The sequence below is a fragment of the Schistocerca serialis genome, chromosome 8 (assembly GCF_023864345.2).
Source record: "Schistocerca serialis cubense isolate TAMUIC-IGC-003099 chromosome 8, iqSchSeri2.2, whole genome shotgun sequence".
Classification (NCBI taxonomy): domain Eukaryota; kingdom Metazoa; phylum Arthropoda; class Insecta; order Orthoptera; family Acrididae; genus Schistocerca; species Schistocerca serialis.
The window spans coordinates 613,602,778-613,622,220 of NC_064645.1; the positions used below are offsets into that span (position 1 = coordinate 613,602,778).

A 19,443-nucleotide genomic window follows, 5' to 3' on the forward strand; every position below is an offset into this window, starting at 1 on the left:
CAGTGCTGTAATATATAATAAACAAAAATATGCGACCAATGCTGTCTCTCCTTCCAAGTAATCCGCATTGTGTCATCTTACTTCTCGAATAGCAAATATGTGTCGTTCTTGGCATGAGTCTGGACAAATTTTATGTGTAGCGAGTCGCAATTCTCCTCTCTGCCATTATTCATCATTTTCTTGTCTGTTTTGTTCATCCTCACCCCAAAGTCAAGAGTAAATCTGATTTACTTGGTCTTGGCCTTCTTTCAGTTTTTTAAATGCTCAATCAGTTTGCAAAAATAGGTTTAGTAAAAATAATTTTAATGCTTTTTCCTGCCAAACATAATACTGCACAAATATGATATCATCAGTGAATACATACTCTTATAACACATTTGAAAATATCACTTTTTGGATGTTAAAAGCGATGGCTGAAAATTAGCTATTGGTTATTACAAGTCTGTGATTATTTTCTCTTAGTTGTGATATGTTTGGTTTTCATTCTTTTTGATGCATTAACCGAACAGAACGAATGTAGACCATGAAACAGAGTAGCTAAGGTAAATAAAATTTACGGTTGTAACAACAAAAATGTTAATTTCTTCATGTCCGGGTTTACAGCCACATTGTTTCGTCTAAATGATGGAACCATTTTAACCACCGTAGGCTATCACTTTTATTCCTTTAGCGTACCATGCATATGAATTACCTTACTGGCCAGTTTCAGCAATGTTCAAATGCGTGTGAATTCCTAAGTGACCAAACTGCTGAGGTCCCTAGACTTACACACTACTTAACCTAACTTATGCTAAGAACAACACACTCACTCATGCCCGAGGGAGGATCAGCCTTAAGCCATTATCAAATGTGTGGCATTCGTGATCTATGTGTCACAAACAAAAATAACATAACATGAAACAAACATTTTTAAATGTGACACACGCATCACTGATGTCAGACGTTTGATAATGGTCTGAGGCCGAAACTGGCCAGTGTTTAATTCATACGCGTGGTGCGTTAAAGGAATAAAGCTGATACCCTACGGTGGTTAAAATGGTTCGGTTATTTAGACGAACAATAACCTTTTTGGCCTTAATTTTTAAACACTTTTATTATTAAATATTTTAAGATATGAAATAATACTGACAATGGCAGAGACAGGCAGCAATATTGTTGGATAAGGAAACAGAGAAGAATTTCTTTTTCCAGAAGGCGTGACCCATTCCTGTAGTTCTTCATTATGAACAGAAAAAAAGTAGTTCTACTTGTTCTTCAGGTGTACATTATGGCAGGTTGAAAAAGAGGCAGGGAGATACAGGGTGATACATGTGTATTATAACCCCCTGTCTCTCAAATATTTCTCTCCTTCATACCTACTCTGTCTTACCACAGATGGCGTGTCAATTGTAGTAAGACTGCAGTATATGCGAGGTGCCTATTTCATCCACCGCCCTGAGTGGAATGCATAAGTTCTAATAAATGTTCACCAACCTGCAATTACTACATGTACATATAACCATATATTGCTAATAAATTCTTAACTTGATTCAGACCGGTGCAGACAACATATGTCCTCGGAGACGGCCGAACTAGCTATGATATTTACAAACCACAGGTTACTAATAAAGTCTTAACTGACACCGAACGTGGCAGATAACATGTTTGTCCTCTGACACTGCCGAACTAGCTATGATTTTACAGCCGAACCACTACGCCCGCCGTCCATTTTAGGCGCGATCCGAAGATCTCCGAAGTGCATCGTCTGCCTTTTCGTTTAGCAGATGTTTATTTTTCTGCTGATTATTAATACTTGTGAAATAATGGAATGAAAGCAAGCTATTGTGAAATGCTTTAATTTGAAATGCAAGTAAATAAGCTGTTTAGTTTGTCTAATATTGATAACATAGCTGGCCGCTGTGACCGAGCGGTTCTAGGCGCTTCAGTCCGGAACCGCCCTACTGCTGTGGTCGCAAGTTCGAATCCTGCCTCGGGTTTGATGTGTGTGATGTCTTTAGGTTGGTTAGGTTTAAGTAGTTCTCAGTCTAGGGGACTGATGACCTCAGATGTTAAGTCCCATAGTGCTTAGAGCTATTTGAAAGTACCGAACAAACCATCTATCATCGGCACCTCACATCACATTACGTCATTTTGCCACTGCTGCCTTCTCAACTGCTCTAAGAGCTCCTTGTACCTGAATGTGATGGCTGTAAAGCCAGAAATATTACATTTCTACTTAATTTGTCATCTACCTCTGAAATACTAAACGTATGAACGAGGAAAATAGTTTGTTGGTTTAACGACACCCTCGCTTCTCCGCTTTGAGCTGGATAATTCACTTCACAGAGAATGTGCATATCAGTAGAAAACTCCAAAGAGCAACAACGGCCCCCTTGTGATGTAACCTTAGGCCGAAATGAAATGAAATGAATGTTTATGCACTGGGAAGATGTCAGACCTGATTCTGCCAGTCAGTGACAAAAAAGCGAGAGAAACGACGCGACCTCTGCTTTTGCCTGCGGATTATCCTGTTGGCAGTGCTATCTTTGCCAGTTTGTTCAGGATTGCGCCACGTCCTTCCTTCCTCCTTCCTGTTTTATCTGCGTGCAGCCAACGCCAGCACATGCGTCCGCGCGTGGGTGGCGCAGACGTCTCCAGAGACCCCGCAGATAATGCGCTCTGAGGAGCTAGTGCTAAAACGTGCCGCGGAATAATTAGCCCCTAATGACGTCATCCGCTTTACCAGTTCACCTCAGTGTTATGCAAAGCAAGCGACGCGATAGACACAGTAACGCAGAAAACAGCAAGGGCCTAGATCTGTCTTGCGACAAAAGCTGGGAACAAACCAACCCGGTACGTTCAGATGGCACCAGAACTTCTGCGTATTTGAAGTAAAAATGATGGTTAAGCTCTGTCGATATGGACATGTTCCCACTCACATTAATTAGTCATCGACATTTAACATCCTGACGTAGTTCATGTCATGCACCTTTTATTTTCTATCTACCTATCTATGTACAGCGGTTGGACAAAAGTTTAGAAACACTGCGTGAAACGCGTGCTTGAACACAAATGGTGATAGTGGCCAAGACTGGAGGTGGTGTTTTTGTATTTGACCAGGAATAGCACCTGTGCAGTAAGAAAGAAGCAGAAGACGGACCAAAGAGTCAAATCGAGAGTCAAATCGAGAAAAATTTTCCTTCAGGCAACGCACCAATTCAGACAACACCTGCAAACCGTAGGATACAACTCTGGCATAGCTCATCACAACCCCAAAGAAGAACTTGCTGCAGGTTATCACTTCCCGTGCGAGACATGGAAGATCCTCAATAGAGTGAGAACTGGAGATCTCGGTGTAAGGTGAACATGAAGAAGTGGGGATACATCTCAGGGGACGAACTGTGTGAATGCGGTGAACCTCAAGACCACCAGCATTTACTCAACTGCACGAAACTATCAGAACCTGTTTCTATGGACGATCTGGTTGTCGCCAATGATACGGCAGTCCGTGCAGCGGAATTCTGGGCAGCACATGGAATATAAATATGCATCCATCCTTTGTAATCATTGTATATGTATAGTATGTTCTGTTCTGGACACGTATTGAAACTTCCCCTTCAAAAATTAAGAATGACTGCTGGTAAACCCCTACGTTATTTGATTTTCAAACAGCTGAACAAAACTGAACGTACTCAGACATTTCTCTCTTTACTTATTCTGATCATCACTAAACTGACACACAATATTTTTAGCGAAACGCAATCTGACTTTCGATAATCCCTACAAAAGAATGGCCCTGACTAACAATCACCTGTGCCTTTCATGAATCACTTACCTCACTAAAATCTTCGTTACTCGAACTACTGCAATACAACGAGCGCCAATACTGCTAGCTAAATAAAAGATTCTAACTACTGAAGGCACTAACAACTGATAAGCATAGTTAGCAAATGAAGGACTGACGGAGAACAAACAATCTATTTACCTTAATAGTGTTCAAAAGTTATATATATATCAGTTCATGACATCCAGTCTTACAAATTTCCTTTTTCTGACGGACACGTCCAGATCTTCCGTTCTCAAAACTCTGGCATATCTCTCCCCACATCGACCACTGCTGGCGGTTCACCTCCAACTGCCCAATGCCACGGGCTGTTCACATCCAACTGCCCAACACTACACAAGCGAATATTCCAACAATGAGTCCAACCAGCCACAGACTGCACACAGTGCAGTCAGCGATTTTCATACAGAGCACTACGTGGCGTTACCAACATAAAAACCTGAACAGCCTACTTTCATCAGTATTGTCCACTGCCCATAACAATTTGTAAAATTTTTTGTGGGGAGCATGGGGGCTATGTTCTCAATACATTCCAAATGTCAGTCGTTGTTGTGACTGCGTTATGTCGGAGCTAAGTTAATTCGAACGTGGGTAATTAAAGGTGCTCGTTTCGTGGGTGCTCCAGCAACCAAGGTAAACGAAGTTTTTGGTGTTTCAAGAGATCGTATGGAAGATTTTCACCGCATACACGGAAAACGGAAAATCACCCGCTGAGCCACAACGCAAACGGAAGTGTGTGTTGATCATGACAGATGGTCACTGAAGAGGACTGTGACGAAAAACATGAGATCGATGGTTACAGAAGCCACCGCAGAACTGTATGTAGCATCCGCGTACCTTGTCAGCGCCAAGACACGGGAAGGGAGCCCCGTAAGCAGGGAATTGCAAGGTGAGCTGGAATTCCAAAACCACTCATCAGGGAAGCAGATGCCCGTAAGAGGAAATCGTGGTGCCAAAGCCGTAAAACCTGTACAGGATCAATGGAAGAATGTCATTTGGTCGGATGAGTCTTGTTTCACATTCTTGCCAACTTTTGCCGAGTTTATGTTCTAAGAGTGAAACATGGGGCTGGCACGGTGATGGTTTGGGCAGTCATATGGTGGCTTTCCATGGGGCCCATCGGTAGGTCGCATTACTGCCAGGGATTATGTGACCATTTTGGGTGATCGGGTCCATCAGACGATACAATATTTGATCCCCAATGGTGATGCTGTGTTCCAAGACAACAGGGCCCCGGTTCACAAGACTCGCTTCATCCAGGACTGGTTTTGTGAGCACGAGGATAAATTGTCACATCTCCCCTGGCCACCACAATCGCCAGATTCTAGTCTTAATGTGCCTTTATGGTGTACTTTGGATAGTTGGGGGTGCGTATCGCAATTCTCCTCCATCATCGTTGCCTGAACTTGCAAGATTCACTTGAAAACCACACAGGAGCTGCCTTTATCCATGTCGAGACGACTGGAAGCTCTTCTGGATGCCAATGGTTTTCCTCCACCGTATCGGGCATCTAAATGTGTTGTATTTGTGGTGCTTCCATATTTTTGTCCACGACTTGTGTCGGTTGTCTTTACTCCGCAAGCCGCCTTACGGTGTCTGGCGGAGGGTATTTCTGCTACTACATTCACGAATGGTACATGGAAAGAACGGCTGCAACTTCCGTATGAGCTCTAACTTAACTCATTTTGTCGCCGCAGTCATTTCTCGAGACGTGTGTGGGAGAAAGAAGCACGTTTTCCGACTCTTCCTAGAACGTGGGCTCTCGGAACCTCTACAGTAAAGGTCTCAGATCACATGTTCAGATGTGTGTGTAATCTTCTGGGACTTAACTGCCAAGGTCATCAGTCCCTAAGCTTACACACAACTTAACCTAAATTATCCTGAGGACGCACGCGCACGCGCACGCGCACGCGCACGCGCACGTGCGCGCGCGCGCGCGCACACACACACACACACACACACACACACACACACACACACACACATGCCCGAGGGAGGACTCGAACCTCCGCCGGGACCAGCCGCACAGTCCATGACTGCAGTGCCTTTGACCGCTCGGCTAATAAAGGTCTCCATGATGCGAACGCCTCCCTTGTAGCGCCTGACACTGTAGCTTGTTTAGCGTCTCCTTAACGCTCTCTCACTGACTATACGATCCCGCAACGAAACGCGCCGCTGTTCATTGAATATTCTCTCTCTCTCTCTCTCTCTAGGATTGCAGACAATCTCAATTTTAAGCGTTGCTGGCCCTGTAACGTTCCCATGGGATACTCCCAACAGAATTTTACATCTTTCTGTTTTGTTTCGCTAAGAATGTAAAGTAAGAAACTCCTGAAAAAAAAAGAACACCTGTCTCTCCTGGACTGGGTTGGAGCGACGGGCCTGCACCCCATTCACTTGCTTTCGGTCCCAAACGGAGCCTTCTGATAGAAAGCATCAAGAGACTACGACGTAGATGGCAAAGGTACATATAGGAAGCATCTAACCGGGTGACTGGGACGAAATAGGCTTGAGGCCGAAAACGGCTAATTCCTAGGGGGAAAGGCCAAAGAAGGAGGAGAAGAAGAAGAGGACGACGTGATGATTCATGCCGTCCCTCTTCAACTTTACGTGACAGCAGTTTGTGCTACTCCTGTGAATTCTAATGACCGGCTGTACTAACGTCGATTAAAATGCAAGATAACAGAGGGTCCTATGATCACGGTCAAAGTTTAATCGCGATTGTCTCCACGCTGCACCAGCGTTAAACACCGGTTAGCAAAACGCGTTCAGCTAACCGGGAATTTTGACTGCGGTTATCTCTGTGTGTTACAAAGGAAAGCACCCGTTGTACATGCAAAGATAATGATAACACTTGTCTGTGGTACTTACACGCGCTTTCTAGTTTATCGTAATGTATTATTGCTGCACATTGGAGAAGAAGAAAGGAGTCCTATTTTCTCAAAATTTGAAACAGATACCCTTTTAGAGGCGGTCGGCTGTAATCTGAAAATTTAAGAATGCGCGCAAAAAAAAAAACAAAAAAAAAAACGGGTTGGTGTAGTGTTAAGAAGAGGTGGGATTCGTCGATGGCTTGAACAGCAAGTAATACTGTATAACGATCTGATACACATACTAGAAGATATTCGTTAACTCAACTGAATCAACACACTTTCAGTTTCAAATCAAGTATACGTAAACTATAGTCTGTCAGTTTGCGCAAGCATAATATCCATACTTCTGTTGTTGCATTGATTATCGTCACTGAAGTGACGCACTTCATTACACAGATTTCAAAATCGAGATTCGTTTCCTAATTTCATTTGAATGGGAGAGTTTTTCGAAGCTGCTCATCGTCACTGAAAAAGATATTTACCGGTAGGATACAAACATGAGCCAGTCCACAAAACTAAGAGATTTATCGACGTTTCGTAACAACAAAACCTTCCAGTGTGTAAATTTAGTTTACTTTTTTACATAGACTTAGTTACGTTAATGTTTCCGGCCACTATGGTAACATTCCAAACGTTGGCCTTTGCAACAAGAATTGCAGCAAATACGTTATTTATAATAAATAATATTGATCGTTGGATGTAACACTTCCATTAAATTAAGAAGGAAGACATAGAATCTTTATAAAACGAAAGGTGAAACCAAAGTATTTGGAAGGAAGTGGACACGAACGTCCTACCTTTCTCTTCATAGCTCACGCTGCTATTAATTGTTTTTCAAGCAATACTTAGCACTATCACGTAATCATATCACATACCAGAATGAACCAGAGAACAATTAGGCTATGGGTTCAAAATGACAAATTGTATCAAAACGACGCGCTTTTGAAAGACAATCATTGTCCCGCAACATTCAAATCCACTGTACCAATGACTCTGGGAGGAAATCCATATAGTACGCTGATCCCTCTACCACGGAGTGTAATTCTGCTCGGGAAGGAAACTGTTTTTATTGTGGAGACATTGTTGCCATGATCTCAGATACATCACTGGTGATCCTTTGCGCTGTTTTACTATGTACATTAACACTGTCACTAATCACTATGTTAAATTCACCAGTTCCGTATGCCCTTAATGACATTAGAAATCTGTGCATGGCCGAGAGAGGGTTGTTCTGATAAGTAGGAAATTCCGACCTCCCATTGATTTGACGTAATAGCCACCATGCTGTTTCTTTAGAAAGACAAAATCTCTCTCCAAATTTCCTGTCCCCATAATCTTCGAAAGGCTTTCCCCTTTCCACAAGTCTAAAACATCAAAATGCGCCGCCGCCTTAATACGGTACGTCTTTATTTTGATCACGATCAGTTCAAGATAAACGAGCCTCCGATCTCGCTGAACTTGGTTATCAGCTCCCTCGTTTAACTTTAATCGAGGTTGGTGCAGGGTTAAATGCCGACATAACCGCTGTTAGCTTTTAATAGACGTTATGCAATTGGCCCTCAGATGCTGACTATTGAGATTGTCTTGATGGTCGTCTGCAAGGATGGGGTGACATGAGGGGCCCACTCTTTTTTTACTCACTTTTACTCACTGGTGGTGTCTGTATGGCTTTGAAGCAAAACAAAAAATATTACTGAACTCTCATACACAATGGATAACCATAAATCCTATGGAATATAATAAGTTTCTGTGTCACGTAGAAGATTTAGTTGTTGCGGCGTGAGACACTCGAAATTGATCAATTCCTTTACATAAAAATGACGATATTAGAGATTCGTCTTCCTGGGTAAATTTCTGCGAACAACTACGTTTGTCCTACATAATTCCATCTCATTTCTAAAGGACACACTGTCGTGTAGATACCCCAACCGATCAAATAGTGACTTCCGAAACAAGACACGATGATATGAGCGCTTTATAGTACAGTAGTGGGCCTTCTATTTGAATAATTTTAAGGAAATTTAATTTGTACTAGAAGGAGGTCGCTAACAAAACCATCGTTCGATATGTTTCTGAGTACTGCTTGTCAATTCCAGTTTAGGTTAAAACAAGTATTCAAAGAAAAGCTGCGCAATATCGCCACAGAGTTTAATCAATTCCGTAACATATGTTGCTAATTACTCGTTCTGGATCATGCATAGTCTTGCTACTAAAATTTTTACAACCCACGTCCTAAGAAGAGTCAAGCAATACGTCGTTTTCTCCCACAAATACGTCGCAAGTTGACCATAATTGCAAAATAGGATAAAACAGGTTTTACGGTGTTTTTACAAAGCTCGTTAGCGAATGCAATACGAGAAATCAAAATAATTACGGTGTACGATACAACTCTTGCTACCACACTGCATTGCAAGTTGCGGATGAAATATAGATGGAGGAAAGAGAACGACAGAGTTACTCTGTATCAGGACTAATAATGCTACTTATTTACGAAGTAAATCGTTTAGGTAACTTATGTTCCAACAGTTTCTAAAAGCCTATTTCGATCTGCGTTTCTTGCCGAGCCGGAATATCGTAAGATACGGGGAGATCTAAGAACATCCGTTTGACTGGTGACTGATCTGTCTCACGAGTTAGAAATTGTGTTCAGTATATCAGTTTCCCTGTTTTGAGGCAAATGCTCGAAATGTAAACGAGAAAACGACGCTTGCCAGATATGGGGATACTTTGTCTTACGTCGAAATCGAGATATGAATCTCAAGCCACCTGATTAGACGAAAAAGTTAATTACTTCGTCATCCGGATCTAGCGCAACAAAACAAGAATTCATGATAGTAGAGTGATCGACAGCAAAGGTCTATGCAGAAATCCCAATACAAAATTCGGTTTGGAATTTTGAGACAGAGAAAACTTTCTTCGGTAGACATAGGATAAAGAGTTTCAGCAGATACTTATCTCTGTCTTTCGTCTACTTAGTTTGCCGTGCTGTTACGAAATGTAAATTACCAACACTCAACTTTTTTATCTTAGGAAAATCCCTTAAACTGGCAGTCTCCCAAGATTTTCTTCAGCGCGTTAATGAAAAATTTTCCATCCGCAGTGTTTGCACACGCAGCTTGTATGGACGTCCAGAATCTGCTACACTCCCGGGACGATAACATAAAGGCTAGACGTTGCTCCTTGTAACAGGAGATTAGCGTACGTTGTCGAAATACCAGAATAGACCAATCAAAAACCGCCCGGATTGTAGTTTGGCTTATAAATTCTAATCTGTTGGTATAGTATATCAGACATTTGTTCACTAGACACCCGGCTCTCCATTGCGTCTGATACTCTGCAAGTGGTTTCTACGTAGTTTCTGAAACTCCAAGGAATTGAAACCAATTCGACGTTTGCCGCATAGCTGTATCGTCTAGCTAGCGTTAGCCGGTTCGGCTAATTCGTCACGAGATCCAGTTTCCGTTCAGCGGCACTACAATTTCCCATTCGTCTCCGCCAATACTAGATACAGAAATGGGTGAAAGTCTAATAGTATTAGACTACACTCACTGGTGATAAAAGAATGGACTTTGCTAGAGCGATTGTGTACGCTTGTTTGGGGATAATGCTTCCTGGTGATAAGAAGTGAAAATAACGCGTTAAGTAGGTCATACGGCGAGTGAATGGAAGAGTCGAAACGTGTAACGCGTACTGAGGAGGACCGTGAAGGGGACTGTCATGAATGTCACGAAACTGCACATCTGCAAGTTTCAAAGTATTTATTTATTCATTATCGGTTCTAGTGACGATATCCACTTGAAAACACCGATTTGCTACTTCATAACAACCGAGGTCTATAGGCCCGTCCGCACACAACGATCTGTCTGCGCAAATGTCTGTGCACATCACATCTGCGCAGACAGATCATTGCGTGTGGACAGGAGATTTGCACCGACATGAGGTGTGTGCAAACCTGGAAGTTGGAGTTGGAGGTTTGAGCAAATCGTGTCAAATCTTTGGGTTCAAACCACATCTGCGCAGACAAGTTGGAGCGTGTGGACAGGAGATCGCCGCAAATCTGGCGCGAAACAGCTGCTTGTTCAGCCTAGTGTTTGTCTTTGTGCGCACGAAGCGTTAAAATGGCTGACGCTCGTCAGTTTTCTAGACAGTTTATCAGTGAATTCATTGAAGTTTATAGAAATGACCCATGTTTGTGGAAGATTAAAAGTAAAGAGTACAGTGACAGGAACAAAGAGGCAGCTGCATACAGTGCATTAATTGAAAAATTGCGAGAAGTTGACGCACCGGCGAATTCAGAAACGGTAATAATAAAAATCGTTGTGGACTGTTTACTGTAAATAATTACCAAAGTTCAAAAATCTCGAAGATCTGGTGTTGCAGTGGATGAAATATACCGGCCAAGTTTGTGGTATTTTGTGATTCAAACACGTCTAAAACAGCAAAAATATTGTGATTCTTCATCAGCAAAACTATTATTTGTAACTTGACAGAATTAATGTACTTGACTTGCCTTCATGAACTCATTCTTCAGGACAGCGTAAATAGCTTCACTTGTGTTGGGTATAATTTCCCTCAATGCTTGTTTAGAAATTGCAGTTGAAAATCTGAAGTCCTTATAGCTGCTTCCTGCTGCCAGGAATCTTAATGTCACCGTCAGCCGTTCATGGACAGAAATTGCTCTTCCCATTCAAGTATTATTTCGTATAATATGAGAGGTTACGAGCGTTAAGAGACAAAAGTTTCGACATCCATCTGTAAATAATTACGCCAGTCGTTAGGGTGGACCTGCAACTCCCGCAGTAAATGTACGTGCGAAAAATGCTTTCGCTTTAGCAGCCACTATGTATACCATTTTGACCGCTCTCTCTGTTTCCTGCGTTTTGTCTGAATATTTTTTGCAACACAAGTTGCGGACACAGACCACAACAAAATTTCTTCAATTCCTAAATTTCAAAATAAATTAATTAAACTTCTGACGTTTTGGGCGAGCGTAGTCGCTTGCCACTGATATTTCTTTTCTACACCGACAGATGGCAGGCGAGTAGTAGATTGGAGTTTGTGTCGTGTGAACACACATTTGCAGCGATCTTTCGCATGTACAGACGTCTGCGCCGATATCTGCGTAGACAAATCTTTGCGTGTGGACCGGCCTTATCGGAAGTGGTCTCGAGTTAACTACCGGGTGATCAAAAAGTTAGTATAAATTTGAAAACTTAATAAACCACGGAATAATGTAAACAGATAGGTAAGAATTGACACACATGCTTGGAATGACGTGGGGTTTTATTAGAACCAAAATGCAGGATGGGGCTCCACCCCACATTGCTAGACGCGTGAAAGATCTCTTGTGCGCGTCGTTTGCTTTGGTGATGATCGTGTGTTCAGCCGCCACTTTCGTCATGCTTGGCCTCCCAGGTCCCCAGACCTCAGTCCGTGCGATTATTGGCTTTGGGGTTACCTGAAGTCGCAAGTGTATCGTGATCGACCGACATCTCTAGGGATGCTGAAAGACAACATCTGACGCCAATGCCTCACCATAACTCTGGACATGCTTTACATTTCGGTTCACAACATTATTCCTCGACTACAGCTATTGTTGAGACATATTCAGCATTTCCTGGAAAGAACATCACTTTTGCTTTGTTTTACTTTGTTATGCTAATTATTGCTATTCTGATCAGGTAAAGCGCCATCTGTAGGACATTTTTTGAACTTTTGTATCTTTTTGGTTCTAATAAAACTCCATGTCATTCCAAGCATGTGTGTCAATTTGTACCCCTCTATCTACATTATTCCGTGATTTATTCAGTTTTCAAATTTATACTGACTTTTTGATCACCCGGTATATAATCCTGCGCAACTAGCGCTGTTTCGTGTTCAGTTACCCACGTACAGTTGCGGTCAGCCGCAATGTCGTAGTGAACATTTAAACAATAACGTGCTTTACTGTCTAATATTCAAACTAAAGGGAGTATACTTATACTGCCTCATACGTATGAGTTTTTTATTATGGTCATAAAGCAATAGTTTTTAGCCGTATGAAAACAAGAATTTCCGTTTCATATTATTCTTTATTGCCAAACGAACAGAAAATACTACTAGTAATCGAGAAGGTGGAAGATCAGAGACTGCTCGTAGCGCTGTTGCGCGCTTTCAACTGCGGAGCGTTAAGGACTGGAGGCGGAAACAGTAACCGTCTACAGAGAAGTGACAACACTGAAGCATTGCCATAGAGACGTTTACAAAATCGCGTTACATCATTTGTTAAGTAAATCCCGCGAAGCCGCCGCGCGAGCCCACTGTAACTGCCAGGGATCAACTTCGGCTGTTTCAACTGCAACTTATAACAACAGTGTACAGGGTGAACAGAAAGTTCCAGTATCCCTTTTCGCCTGCACACATATTCATAGACGGCGCATTGTATTAATGTGGGATAATGGCAGAGGACAACCTGAGGTAGTGTGACTATTCTTTATTATTTATTCCTAAGTGCCTGTATGTAGTTCATCATGTTCATAACAGACCTCCTCCATGTACAATGTGAAACTCTCAACGTTGCTGGCATGAATAGCAGTAAATGCACGTCGAGAAGCATCCTTTAGTTCGTCGACTGTCTCATAACGTGTGGCAGCAACCTTCTGTGTAATGAACGCACATAATGTATTGTAGCAAGATAACAGATCAGGACTTCGAGGTGGCCACTTTGAAAGTGCAGGCAAATGGACAGAACCAAGTCGAATCCATTGGTTAGGAAATACCTCTTTGAGTTATTCTCTAACAGCACTAGCATAATGGCCTGGTGCTCCATCCTGCTGGGATCGTATACGACCGAATAGCCCCCGATCTTGCAGATGTATTCACAGTAATTCACAGTGCCGTCAAATAAATATAGAACTACGTAGTGGGTTGTAGTCACTGCATTCCAGATCATGTCGTGTGGTGGGTTGTGTTAAAGTTCTTCATAAATGTGGATTTCCTTGACCCAAGAAATAAATGTTTTTCGCTTTTGCGCTGCGATATATTGCACTCCCCTGAGTAAAAAACACTTCCCCTTGAAGGAAGAGTTGTAAAGACATCGAGCATTCTTCCACAAGCCTCATGCCGTTTTTGCATGTCATTATCACTCAGTCCGAAGGTTTCAATGTCTTTAAATCATTCTTCATATGTTTTTGTAATGTCCCAATTCCTGTGACCGCTTACGAATGGACTTTTTAGCGGACGTTCGCCATGCGCTGCAGCCTCCACACACGTTTCCAGTTGTGTTGGTGGTCGTCCTGAGCAAAACGTTTATGATCCGTTCCTCCATGGTGTAAGTGGTGTCATCAGCTACAATTTAGATGTATATCAGCGCCTGCAACAATGAGAAACAATACATTAACATCTATGTAATGTATAGGGGGGGGGGGGGGGGGGGTAAGGGGACTTTGCGATCACTCTGTACGACGAGCCCATATTCCTGTTTACATAATGCGTGGCTACTTGATTTAAAAAATACGAAATTCGTGGTTCTGTGTCGTCGGTCGGAGGGATTTTTTTTCTGTGATTTGGACCTCTAACGTTATAGAATGCTTAGTTTACGTTAAAAACCTCAAAGTTGGTTGAATTAACATTCAATTTTAATTTGTATGTCCGCTTGTTACTTGATTGTGGAGACGGTCCTTTTCATTGTTCACCTGTCTGCGCGAATTGACAGAAGTATGGCATCAATTTTCCGAGTGTCGAACACTATTGTACCTAAGTCTAATTTGCTGTTGCCTGTGTGAAGCTACCTTTGCTTGTCGAGAATACTATCACGAGCTAACGAAACGGCACAATAACTTCAATTTCCCTAACTTAGATATGTCTAATATGCATCTTACTAACGCATCTTACATAGTACTGGAAAGATTACACACAAAGGGCTCATTAACCCCCTATAGAAAAATGATACAATGAACAGTATACTGATAGTTTACGTGCAAATGGTTCCGACTACCAAAGAAAATGTTCTGTCGAGGTTGAGAAAAATGACATAACAGTGATAAAAGACGTGATCATACGAAAACTCTTCGAAATTGTTCAAATAAACCGTATCCTGTGTACACCTTCGGCGGTATTTTAAAAGACAACGGGTGCTTCTGTTCCAGGTTTTCCTCCTTACCACTCCAAACAAACTGATTTGGGAATCAACTAAAAAAGTATCATTTCAACTACCTCTCGTTGCTAACTATGAAGGAGCGACACACAGCCTAACAAAAGAAGCAACAGTGGAAGAATGGACAAAACTGTGTAATTTGAGAAGGATACTGCCATCATGATGCTTAATGGAGAAGGATTCCTTAACAATTAAACAAAAAAAAATTGGAACACATGTTGGTCTTGAGAGAAGCGACTCCGACATTGTTTCATTCAGCTTTAGGAAGGACTTAAGATTTGTTACAAAATTTACGACCTCCCATACTCAATAAGGAGCGTGCAAGTATACAATCTGTACGCTAATATTTTCGAAGATTCAACAGTGTTTTGCATACTGGTAGTCTCTTGTCTTTCAATGGTGGCGCGATTTCTGTCAAATTATTAACACCAGTAAGACGACTACCCCGTGGCAAATTTATATTATAATGTAGGCCAGAATGTCCGATAGCGAAAATTGAGTTGCTGAAACATTCCTTATTGCCACACTCTGCGTAAAACTGAAGCAACAAGGGCAGAATAGGAGTTTTGAAAAGTCACTTAAGCTTTGGGTTTCCAAAAGCAATTAGGGAAGTCCGTTGGTGGGTCTGCCCCAAGAACGCACTGCCTTCCGTACCTGTGTTCACAGTACAGCACTCGCCATGCTTTTTGCCACATGCAACTTCCCCAAGCTCGTCTGCAGTCGTTATCAAAAAAGTTGCAACGCCCTCTTCTCCGGGAATGCCACACGTTATTTCCTTGCTTATCGAGAGCTTGCGGACAATGAGTAATCCACGACTCCGTTGCGAATAACACTTCATAGATTACAAAATGTCGCACCAATGGACATTTTGCGGATAGGTGCACTCACACAAACTGCTGCGAAGCGATGCAGGAAATAACAGCAAACAGTCAGACTGTCTGCTGTTTCATCATTAGCGGTTTCATCTGTCTCGTAATTATTATTATTGTCAACATCTTTGTATTCGCATCATGCGGTGTCATTTCTTGTCCTTGATCTTCAGCTAGATTCTAACTTCCTCAGGAGTAGCTCCGCTGTTTAGGTGCTCGTGCAATATTTTCGGCGGTGTGTACGGTTGCAGACTGTATCTCTATTCCAGCGTAGAAACTGAGACAGAACCTACTTGAAGATGGTCAGTATTCTTCTCGGATCATCAGTTATGAGAAAGTAGAGCGAGATGGTTACGTGCCATGACTTGCGTCCCTCGGTCCCTCTCACCTTTTTATGAGTCGCTTTTGCGATTAAGGTAAGCGTAAAATGCGACGGACCCAGCAAATATAAGGCAGCTCATGTTTTTTTCTGCTTGTAGTAAAATGTCAGCTACATACACGCAACAATTCATTAAATGTTTGTTGGTCATAAAGTATAGTTTATGCCGTCCCATTGTTGCTGGTGTAGATGTGTGGCCGTTCCATTTTTTTGGAGCGCCTTGGTACTTTGCATAACTGCCGGCGAAAGTAGTAGCTGTTCCCCTTAAAATATTCGCTCTTCGCCAAGATTATACATACAGCCTGATATTATGTGGTCTGTGCGTTCTAAATGTATGCCATGAAGTCGACACCATCTTCAATTATTTTCATGTTTACTCGTCCGTAGTATTTTATAAAGACCTCCGTATACGATCAAACAAGTAGTCAAACTTTTCTACGTTTACCAATGTTTGACTGTTTACGGTGCTGTTTGATGTGTTCGTCAAAATCAGTGTTTAAGAGAAATTTTGACTGATGGACAGTTTGACAAGATAGCGGACGTTGTTTCTGTTTACGTTTCGCCGCATATGTTTAGTGAATAAGAGATTTATTACAATTTGTCTGACTGTATCGTGACTTTCCACAACTATGGGGTACTACGACCAAGGCTAAAAGCAAAACAGCACTATCAGTTGCCAAAATAGTATACATGTCGGAAGGAAGAATTTAAGAAGAAAATCAATATTCTAGCACAACATGCAAGCGCTAGAGATACAAAATAATCGAAGTTCTCCGCTTCTGCCCCGGTTGATACCGGCTAATGTTCCCATGTTGTGGTATTTTAACGAACTGTCATTAGAAGACCAAGTACAAGAGGATAATTTTATTTTTCAATACGAAGACGAAGTAACTCTAAACGAGTTATTAAATGTTTCACTGTCACTTCGCAGGTAATTGACGTTACGAGTATAACATTTCCTTCGACAGGCTTTCCTGCGTGTGTGTCTCATTTGAAACCATACCCTGGACCAGCATGTTGTTTTCTTATTATTATTTAAACACAGTGCTAGAAATGCTTTACCCTCATTCGTAGCCGTTCCCACTGGTGTCAACTACAGTACACACGAACTATGTCTGCTTTAACGGTGAAGCTGAATTGACAAACTTGTTAACAGAGATGTACACGTAGAAACAGATGTAGATTTAGATCGTGCCAGTTTGTTTGACAAATCCGTCGATTGATAACAGCGAATTTGACAAATAAATTGGTCGTGAACGGCGGCTTAAGGTAGATCTTGTACGCCTATTACGAGGGTATAAGTTCTCGGGTGTCATTCACATCGTATTTACGCCCTCAGTCAAATGTTCAATTCTCCAGGTGGCACCAAACATGACCATAAAGAGGTTTCTCTCTCTAGAGTTGTTTCTGTCTTTATTGACACTCGTTTTTATTTTACCTAGTGCACGTGAAGCAGATAATGTATTACAATTTATTGGCATTGCTTATGCTACAGATTTACAGCATTTATCAAAATGTCTACGTAATATGTATTTTCGTGTACCAGCCGCCTACTGCTCGTGATTGTTCCTTTCTCTTTAAATGTCCAAACCGAATCGGCCTGTTCTTTTCTACCAAGTCTAAGTAAGCGCCTGTCATCTTCGGCCTCTCTTCTTTGATTGTCTGCTGTACATGGCCTCACCGCATGACTTAGCAAATTGTTCTCATTACATCTACCTCCTCCCTACGTAGTTTCACACTCGTTTCTCTTTACGCCAATCTGTGTTTTAGAACGATACACAATAATAGCTCCAACAATTCTAAACGCCATTTCCAGAGTCAAATGGTTCAAATGGCTCTGAGCACTATGGGACTTAACTTCTGAGGTCATCAGTCCCCTAGAACTTAGAACTACTTAAACCTAACTAACCTAAGGACATCACACACTTCCAGACTGTAGCGCCTAGAACCGCTCGGCCACTCTGGCCGGCTTTAGTCGCCTTTTTTAAGTTTCATTTGAAGTTCTAGAACATGTGATTACACAGGTTATTAATCAGTGTATAGAATGCAATATTTAGTATGAGGCTTCGATGACTCCCCGAATACTTAAAAAACCCGTAAGGTTCACTTCACTTCAGGTATGCGCGTCTTGCCATAATGGTATAGCAGCATCATACGTCGGATCAATCCTGGTACCTTAAGCATTGTGAGATGTTCCGCTTCACGTCTAATTTGTGCGGCTTTTCGAAGAAGAACATAAGTCCAATATGGTATGTTGACATCTAAAGCTTTGGGGCCGATTTTGAATTGAATTATTTTCTAATGTTTCTTAAGCCCCACTTGGTACCGGTATACAAATTTGCTACAGCATTGTAAATCTGCATCAATATCACTAATCTCTGCAGCGTGCGACGAAGTCGCCAATAATATTATAGATGTTGTTGTCAGTTGATTATATACATTTTCTCTCTTTACATTCCGATTCTCCCGTATTCCGCAGTACCTTGGTTTTAAAAGTGCCACAGCGGCTTGTCAACTTCTTTGTGAGAATGAAGTTGCGTGATTATTGCGCATGCCATTGTCATTTTATTCTCTGGTAATTTATTCGTATTGATAAGAAATTCATTTTTAGAGTTACTTGTAGGACGTCTTTCAAGAGTTCATTGTAAGGAGAAATCATTACTTAAGACTTCTAAAACACACGTCGCAAAACTATGAACATTTTACTTACAGGTAGGAACCTCAGTTTTGTATCACACTGCCATGTATGAATTCTGTCTGCAAACGCATTAAAATTTGCTACTTCTTTCCTTCTTGACTGTTACAGTGTGGTGGTTTCTCAGTAGTTGACATCAAATTTTCACATAATTCTGTATTATCGCGGAAGCCATTTATGATCGTCATTATTTGTTTTGATGTGCATTAACGCTAGGCTCTGTCCATAGCTACTTCAGTCCTACCGCGGTACGGAATAGTTACGTTCTTCGTTCAGAGATGGCGCACGCATCAGCTCTCCGTCCGTCCGCGTACACAGTTTTCACGCTGCGGCCGAGAGATGGCAGCGGCGTTCACTGCATCGTCGCGGAGACACTACGGCACGGGAGTCGTTAACGAACTGTTGTTCATTTAAGTAATAATGTTTACTTATAGTTGCTAAACAATTGACACGTTACTTTATCACAACTGCATTATTCTTAAGCTAATAATAACTGAATTCGTGCACTAAAAGTTCCTTTCGTGTTTTTTTTACTCTCTCATGATAACACGAGTTTAATTCGCGCTATGTTAAAATAATGCACAGTACATTTCATCTAAAAACTACTTATAGTCACCATCGATTTATGGCGATGCTATATTTTCCTTAAAAAAAAATTTAGAAATAACAT

The 19,443-nt window shown here is 41.7% G+C and overlaps 1 long non-coding RNA gene across 1 annotated transcript in view; it reads left to right on the forward strand.

The window, feature by feature from the left end:
* LOC126416081 (uncharacterized) overlaps positions 1–19,443 on the forward strand; it is a 265,597-nt gene that overhangs the window by 51,894 nt on the left and 194,260 nt on the right. The gene's annotated exons all lie outside the window — the stretch shown is intronic.